Consider the following 9,160-nt stretch of genomic DNA (forward strand, 5'->3'; position numbering starts at 1 on the left):
GTCGCTACGTTTCGGCTGTGAACCTACAGAACCCGCACAATAAAGGAAACGCTGGCTCAACATGAATAAAATTAAAGCTCGAGAAAGAAGGCAATAAAAAAAAGAATAAGAAAGCCGCCGTCTTGAGAGACTTCCGAACTGTCGCAAAAGGGTATCGCTCCAGCCGAAGGTTGCAGGTCTAACTCACACGCCAGAAATTTGTCGCTTTTGTGGATCAACACGGTGTCGTTTTTTAAACCAGGGTGTCACAAGCCTGGTCATCCGAACGGAGGGTTAGGACCATCATCATGGAGAAGCTTTCACGCTGCTTTCAGGTAAGCAAGGAGACACCGCATTCTTGCCAGAAGAACTTGTTGTTAGCCTAGTTGGCATTCTCTGAAACTCGAGTTGCCTGTTGAAAAGAAGACGAATATCCAGGCATGGAAACCATCTTCGATATTCGTGCTTCTACGCCTTTTGTATTCGTTAATGTGCATTACATAGCGACATATATGTGGGCACATTTATCCTTCAGCATCCTAGTGAGCTTAGTTTCCTTGGAATGAGACCACTGTTCAAGCCATTTATTCGGAGTAACGTTTCGAATAATATATAAATACATAAATGCCCCTTTCTCGTTACTGCAGCCCAAGGTTCTTCCGCCAACTCGTAGCAGAGCTTCGGACCGACGTAAGTTGACGCAAACCTAATGTTGGCGCGACTGGACCTTGCTCAAATCCTAATTTCAAGTTTCACTTCCTTTCATTTTAGAAGCCTAGACGGCCTCATGGAGAGCATCGACTTAGAAAACCAAATTTATAAAGACTGTTTATCTTATGTAGTTTTTCTCTAAGCCATCTTGCTTTCCTGGTACATTTGCGCTTTCGACAATATGTAGACTGTATAAGCTCGCTATGTACAGCCACCGTTCAGGAGTAAATATTTTATGGTGTGTTGCGTCCCACAATTGCATGCGGTGGTTTACGTGGGACACCGTCGGGGGCTGCTCTCGGATAACTTTGACAACTCGAGTTTCTTTAACGTGCACCTAAATGTAATTACACAAGACTTTTTAATTGCGCCTTCACAAGAATGCGGCTGCGGTGGTCGGTAATCTAACCGCTTAACTTATGCTGGAGGTCAATTTCTTTCGATCCGCAGACTTCCAAACAGTCTGTTCTGGCTGCAAAGAGTTTATAAGGAAGTACTAGTTGACAGAAATGTGTAGAGCGATAATGCCAAATACTACACAGACAAGCTGCATAGCTTGCATGCAGGCTTTATTAGCTTTTGTGTAAGCTGGCCTAATACGTTTTGCTGACTGTTACACGAAGAGTATGGCTGCAGTAAAAACAACAACAACAAAAAATCAACAAAAGCTAAGGGTTATGTAGGAATCTGGAAGTTAAAATGTAGACTGGGTGAGCAAATAGCCATGAGTACTGGGCAACCTACAAATGCAGAAATGCAGAAAACACTGGTACAATGCGAACAGCCCGGAATGTAACTACCTTAGGGCATTGAACTCGTGCAGCTTGTCATTTCCGGCATTATAGCACTCGGCGATTAGTCGTAGAGCGTAAAAATGGCTGTATAAATACGAACTAGTTATTCAATAAGGCTTTGGAACGGAAATTTAGGTGGAATCCGAGCTATATGGCCCCAGCTGATCTACTTATAAGCCAGTCGCTACTTTTGAACACTTTGACATTTTGATACCAAGGCTTAAGCCGGTTGGAGAAGACCCATAAGCCCCACGCTATGATACTATATGGTCATCACTGGTTTATATAGAAATGCAGGTTTTCATACAGAATACCGTGTGACCATATATGACGTATGGACACGGGGTACATGTGTCTCACCGGGTACATGTGTCTCACGGAACTGATCTTTTAATTGTAGTAAGAAGACTGTCATCTACAGTGATGCAGAATCTATGGCTGCATTCTGTTTCACACATTTTCCGTTTTTTGTTTGCACACGAGGCAAGAACGTGACTCCCGCATAAGCTAGCTGAGCGTGCGTTTTGTTAAATGACGCGACAATAGCAGCCAGAGGAAATGAACAACGACACGGACAAAGCGCGATCATTCTTTGCCACGAACGAAACAAGTGCGAAGCCGGAGGGGCTCCGCTCAAGGCGTACGAGACACGCCTAGATTTATCTTAAGTAGGTCACACAGTGCGTGGCCACTTTCAAGACCAACCGGCGCAGCAGCATATCCCGTGCCGTCGATAGCTCAGTTGGTAGAGCGGTGGACTGTAGAGGTTGCACCGAATGCGGACATCCATAGGTCGCTGGTTCGAATCCGGCTCGACGGACTGTTTATTTTTTTCGCTGTTTCCTGAGTTTCGAGATTATATATTTTTTCCACGTTGCTGTTAGCTTATTATAAAGATTTTAGTAATTATTTCTTTAGTTCGTGTTGGTTTTTTTTTATCGCTGAAACCAAAATAACGCAACTGCATGGAGGAAGGAAAGCGTAGGAGAGGCCCGGGCCAGCAAGGACGTGATGGAGAAAGTGTGGCGGAAGTCACGTGCTGTTTTTCGCATAGGAGCACTGGGAATAGGTAGCCTAAACGTCAACATTGACATGGCAAACACGCTCGTGAAGCTCTCGCTGCTGCTCGAAGCCTTTGGAAAGTGAGATAAGTTTTTCGGGCAGTGTGTTTCTCGGAGCGCATTATGTTCGCGTCACAAGCTGGCTTTGGAGCGGGGTGTGTAAGCTTTGTGTGTGTGTGTGTGTCAGCCCGCAACAGACACAATCAAGCAATGATGGTGCGGGTCTTCGTCGACTTTTTCAACGTGCCAAGCAAAAACACAGGAGCGCGGCTGCTTCCCTAAAAACTGTTACAGAAGTTTCGCAGGCTTTGTTTTGGCGCGCGTGAGCAATACGCATTTCCGGCCGCTCGTAGCAATGCAAATTCAAAGACCGCGCCTCTCCGCTCCGGCGAGATGGTCGGAGGCGCAAAGAGATATGACCCACCAACATGGCTGCATTTCCGGTTTCAAAAAATGTGACGTCAGGGCCTCTCCTATTTTATTTCTTTCCTCCATGCACAACTGCAATACACCTCTGTAAGGCGATTAGAAGCTCTTTGTCATGTTTCGCGTGCAGAAACTGCACAGCGAGCTAAAAGGAACGCAGTGGCGGGGGTGGTGGATCCGGTTTACTTTTGTGCACAGGGGTTAGTTTGATAATGTCATAAATCTTTCGTTTTTCATTCCGCTCCTACCCGAAAGTGACAGCAACGCCGTGCTTAGCAGCGCAATGTTAAAGCCGACGGGTGACATGGCCGACGTCTGGGTTTTCCCTGGAGTCGCCAAGGCGTATATGGGGATATGGCGTGTCTGATACTGTTGTAATCAACAACTAAGCCCTAGAAACTTCTTTTTTGACACCAACGTTGAAGTACAAGCTGCCGTATATTTTGTAAACGTATACACGTTTACAAGAACGTTGCGAGAAATTCCACAATGACACACCCGAAAACAATCACACGTAAGTTTGCCAGAAATAATGTGGCCACTCTAACTTCCTGACTGCGTTTGGTTTCCGGAACTCTGCAATAGCGGCAGTGACACCGCGAAATGTGGCTGGAAAATTTGCATGCAGCTATGGATATAACGTGGTGTCATCGCCAGCGCATTCTTGAGCCCAACACCGATTGTATTCAATGTTGTTTCGCAGTGGCGATGACGAATGATTCTGGAATGCCGGCGTCGTTGCAAGAAGAGCAGCAGCCGCTCTTAGCGGCCACGACGGCTGCTTCGCGGCAAGCTGTAGGCACTCAGACCGACGTGAGTGTCAATAATTGTGGCCTCCAAGATTGTACCTTGGCAAAGTGCATCGCTGAGGTCTCGAAGGTCACGCGATGATTCACATTGAATGCTATTCGGTAGCCCGGGGTGACAGTCTATACATTTTGATATTCCGACGTACTATCGCTGATTGGCTCAAAAGTGCCGCCATCGCGGAGTATGACAATATGCTGACAATTGAACAGCGTCCATAAACGCATCTCTGGAGATGTATACTATATGCGACCGTATTCTCGCAGTCGCCATTTTGTCATCTCTCATTAGCTCCCGGGGCGGCTATGATTTCTCTGGGGGGCTGAAAAGGGGCACGTTACGGAATAGGACATCCGTGCAAGGTGGACTTGCGTGCTTCTTAAGAACAAAGAGGTATGTTGGTGGCCCTATGAACGTTAGTGCAGTATATTTGCGGAATCTGCATTTGTCTCAGCGCGATTTTCTTGCTGAAGTTGGCAATTGTGCCATTTTCCTTTTTCTAAGCTTTTTTTTCGACTCATCCTTCCTTTGCTTTCTAGGCGCAAGGAAGTACCACTTTACAATTCTACCCGATTTCTGGCTGACTCCCCAACTGAGCATGGGCCATATTTCAGAGGGAAGCTGAACCAAACTTTCGGCGGGAGAATATATGTATATATAGTTGCTATAGTCTCGCTAAACACTCAACCTGCATATAGAATATAAATTCAGTTATGCCGGCAAAGAAAGTTAATATATGTAGCAGTGTTTAGACTCTTGCTTTGAGCCTGTCGCACACACAAAAAAAATCATGAGCCGTTCCACTCTCTCAAGATGTATGACCAGCGAAGTGGTTCAGCCCACTACAAAGAGAACGAGAAGAAAGGGGTTTAACCGAGGGGCCCCATTTTAATTTATCGTGTCATGAGAAGCCAACAAACAAAGACACCAAGGAGATCATGGGAGAAATTAGGCGTAGTTGCTAATTGAATTAAATGATAAATTGATGGCAATGAAAGTGGATGTGAAAGCTACTTGCCGCAGGTGAAGAAAGATCCCGCGTCTTCGCATTACGCGTCGCGCACGTAATGCACGCGTAATGCACGCGTAATGAACGCGTCGCACGCGTAATTAACATCCCATAGCAACAGAGTGGATGCGATAGACGTCGGAGGCGAAAGTTTTCAAATAATTATAGTGGTAGTCCGCGTAAACAAATTACTAGTAAGCTAACGTAAATTGATCACTACACTTACACCATAGGGATGCAACGACCAAGCATGCAAATCTAACCCCATGTCTGGCGCGGAGTAGCAAAATGCCCAAACCACTAAGGCACTAATGCAGCACACTTTTAACCTTCCTGAGAGACGCAGAACGTGATGAGATACTTTAATTTGTGTGTCAATTGTTTTGGTATAGTTCGTGTATTACGTCTGTCTCTAATTTGCACTGTATAATTTCATTCATCATAACTGCCATTTGGAGTATCATTCTAGGCATTCCCCGAAGCGATACAACTCCAGGATTCTTTAAATAAACCTCCTGCCTATATTTCTTAAGGATGTTTATTGCTTCGAGGGGTCTCAACATAAATAATGACATTACTATGACATCATTTGCAGGTTATGTTAAAGATAATTTTTTGTATTGCTTTTTTTACCACGGCTCCCATTCACGAGTGGTGTCTGGTGAGGACGAAAGGCCTAGACAGGCTGTACTTTCAGCCACACAGGTATTTATCGTGTCGTAGTGGTCGCAACTGCATGTTAAAGGCATTCTAATATTTGCAAGATGTCAAAACGACATGATCTAATAACTAATTCGCCGAGCAAGCGTTACCATTGACATTTTGTAATTCTTCCTACGCCTCTTTACCGTGGGAGCTCCGCAGTAAAGGCCGCGGGAAGTGTGTTTAGCGATTCGTCGCGAGTAGGGGGCCACAGTAACGTATTTTGGAAGAACGAAGCACTCTAGGACAAGCATGTGCCTCCGCGTGTTATTCGCGAATGCCTCGCGCATTATTTTTTCGCGCTTTATTCGCAGGGCCACTTCCACGTGGACTCTGCGCACCGTGGGGTCCAAACGGAGCCCTGCGTGCCAAAGCCTCTAGGTACTTCCGCGCAAATGCCTATTTATAATGAGCACGCATCTCTTGGAGAACTTGAACGCATGCATTCACTCAGCTCTCACTATTACCACATGCACAACTGTTAATACTTCACTGCATCACTAAGTACATAAGGTATGATCTGTCTTCTTTTTTTATGGGGGAGAGTTTTTACGTAGCTAACTGTTGTTGTCGTGGCATCGTTGATTATTACTTAAGTATTATTGCGCAACAAAAAAAGACACGGACCTCAGAGAAGAAGAACACTGTTGCGCAATAATACTTCAGGAATGGATTACCAACTTGTCCGGAACGCTGCTATCATTGTTTATGCCTGTCTTTTCAGATCTTTTTCAGTTGCTTTTGTTTGCTTTTTATTATTGTGTAACAAATTCTGTAAGCTCTGTAAGTTTCTCAAGCAAGCACTCGGTGCACACAATAAAATGGGGATTGCAGTCAGCCACAAGTGGTATTCCAACAGCAGACGTTCCTTATTGGGCTACGGCCGATCACCACGACAGCCGGTCTGTTGCCTTTTCGGTTTCCTCCATTCGCCCTAGTCTCGCGCCAGAAGCGATGCGCATTCGAAGGAGCCTTGTTGCCACTTGCGTCTGTCGGGGGTGTAGCTCAGATGGTAGAGCGCTCGCTTAGCATGCGAGAGGTACTGGGATCGATACCCAGCACCTCCACGTTTTTTTCTTTTGATCGAAAACGTTTTTTTAAATAAGCCTTTAACGCTAGGTGGGGGGGGGGGGGTTCTTTAGACTATAGGAAATTTTAAATGTCGGAGTTTCGTTTCTCAGAAAATGACCATTGGCTGTGAAAGACGACGTAGTATGATGCCCTGATTATTTCTGATAACTGAGTTTTCTATGACCCCCTAAGGACTGCACACGAGTGTTCTTGTATTTAACCCCAATCAGAATGGGGCCGACGTGGTCAGAAGTCCAAACCATGATCTTAATGTCTTCATGCAAGTGGCGGTGACAGTGTGGAAAAATAAAATGAAAATGAAGCTGGACTTTTGTACTTCTAGGTCATTGTGGGATCGCTGTCAGTGATAGACCGAAAACACGGTACGTTGTTCAGAAAAACTCTCTTTCTGGAGCAGTGTGGGAACTACTCTCTGAAGACTTCCCATCTCCTCCCTCCCTCTCTCCTCCTCCCAACAACCTCACCGGAATGCTGTCTCTGGCCTTTTTCTTTCTTTTTTTCCTGCCATCCCCGCTCTCCCCCGTTCTCTTAATCTCGTCTTCCAAACCCGTCCTCTCCGCAACGAGGTCTGGAAACGACACATGACAGTGCTCATTCTTTTTTCTTTAATCCCTTCCTTGACAGCCAACCGCTGCCGACAACGACCGCACGTGACGTTACCGTACACTAACCCGTTAAAACTAACCTGCCGTGAATGACAAGACCGCCTCTGACAATGATGGGCCCACCCATCTAAACATAGGCGAGCCTTTCTGAGGCACTTTATCCCTGTTTATGTAACTGTTACACTACTGTGCAGCAGAGCTTTAGCGTTTCATTAAAGGGATATCCAGCGCTAGATTGTTCGCGTGCGTCGCACCTGAGTCTGTTCAGACAGTAGGGCGTTGACGGCGAGTATAAGGGCTTGCCTAAATGTGGTCGCTCGGACTTTGAATGGTCTTGTGAATTCGTATCTCACTTTTCACCAAGTATTAATTGCATCGCAAGCAATTAGGCTTGTTTAGCGCACGATTTGTGCCAATTAAGATTTTCAAAACATTAGAAATAAAAGTAATTGTTCTGAATATAAATATTTTTAGCATAGTCAATTTTGCACGACATTGTCTGTTTGAAGCGACATGCGTAGTCGTTGTTTTCACAGTCATTTATTCCCTGGAACTTGAATAATGAAAGTACTTAACCACGCAAGTCATAAACCATGCATGTGGTATAAGGAAGCATAGCAGGATCGGGCGCCACTGAACAGCACTGAGTTAAAAGCAAACGGAACGTCCCTTTTCAACAAATCCTCCTCGAAAGTAAAAGTATTTTGGTAAGTACTGCACCGAAGTAAACTTGATGTTGATTCGTCTACATTCCGTTGCTTGACACCGGGGAAGGGAAGAGGGAAGAGGCGGATCGCTAGACCGGTGCGCGTATTCATAACCTATGCAAAATTCAGATACATGCTGCATGAGAAGTCAGGTAAGGATCGGATGACAAGCCCACTTCAAGTTCCCAAATAAAGTAGATGTAAGCATCGAACACTCCTAAGGAGAACGCAGAGATAGCACTACACAATGAATATAGAGATATAGAAAGAATAGGCGGCCAACTCCAATGCCGCCTACTCAATTACATGGGAAGCGCATAACTGCTCTTATGAGTCAACCCCTTGACCGATTCGAATGGAATGCCTTTCAGTTTAAAAGAAAAGTTATATTCTAGACACCGTAGGAAGCAGGCTATTGATTTAGGGGCCGCAGAAAGCAGAACGTCCTTTTGCACGCACTTAGATGGGAGGCCTCGATCTACTGCTTCCCCTTAAGGTGTGCTTCAATTACACTGCATGAGTCTCGTTCGTGCGCTTTTACTACGAACGAAATTGCCTTTCGGGAATCCTGCGGATGCCCTGTCGGATCCCGTGTCGGTATATGTTTTTGTTCGCTGCTGTACACACATTCTCTTTGGGTTGGAGAGCCGCTCATTTGCAACGCCATTTTTATAGGCTGTCGCCGTCTATATCATTCATTGTGGGAAACCATGGGGCACAGACGGTCCAGATACAATGTCGATAGAATTACCGGATGAAACCGCAATTAGTAACGCGAAGACATGCGACCGCGTCGATTTAATCGATACGAGAGCCACCCTCCACTGCCTCTACGCGGTACACACATAAGTGAAGGCTCATTAGAAAATTGAGGCGAGGTTGTCGGGAAAAGACCGGTTGCCGCCGGCCTTTTTAGTCGGCGTCGTTCGACCCAGATTCGCGTAGAATGTCCCATGGGTAAAACGGTGTTCCGTTTCAGCTGGTCTTCGTCGGGGGTGTAGCTCAGATGGTAGAGCGCTCGCTTAGCATGCGAGAGGTACTGGGATCGATACCCAGCACCTCCACTGGCTGTATTTTTTTTTTCAGTAGGCATATTTTTTAGTAGAAATTGTTGTTAGAGAACGATTGTCTATAGAAAGATGAGAGCAGCGCGATACTGTAGAGCCATCCTTACGAACCTTCGGAATGTTTTTCGGAAAGCTTACGATTAGCGCTCGTTCTGCGACTTTACGAATTTTGCATCGAGGTTGACAAATGATGTTCTCGC

General features: G+C 45.7%; 3 non-coding genes across 3 annotated transcripts; all 3 read left to right on the plus strand.

The window, feature by feature from the left end:
• Nucleotides 1-2,211: 2,211 nt before the first annotated feature.
• Nucleotides 2,212-2,304, plus strand: TRNAY-GUA (transfer RNA tyrosine (anticodon GUA)). The gene is made up of 2 exons: nt 2,212-2,248; nt 2,269-2,304. It is a non-coding gene; the product is annotated as a tRNA-Tyr (tRNA).
• A 4,179-nt stretch (nt 2,305-6,483) lies between these two features.
• Nucleotides 6,484-6,556, plus strand: TRNAA-AGC (transfer RNA alanine (anticodon AGC)). Its single transcript has one exon. It is a non-coding gene; the product is annotated as a tRNA-Ala (tRNA).
• A 2,328-nt stretch (nt 6,557-8,884) lies between these two features.
• On the plus strand, nt 8,885-8,957 carry TRNAA-AGC (transfer RNA alanine (anticodon AGC)). Its single transcript has one exon. It is a non-coding gene; the product is annotated as a tRNA-Ala (tRNA).
• The last annotated feature ends 203 nt before the right edge of the window (nt 8,958-9,160 follow it).

Source organism: Dermacentor variabilis, chromosome 11, assembly GCF_050947875.1.
Source record: "Dermacentor variabilis isolate Ectoservices chromosome 11, ASM5094787v1, whole genome shotgun sequence".
Classification (NCBI taxonomy): domain Eukaryota; kingdom Metazoa; phylum Arthropoda; class Arachnida; order Ixodida; family Ixodidae; genus Dermacentor; species Dermacentor variabilis.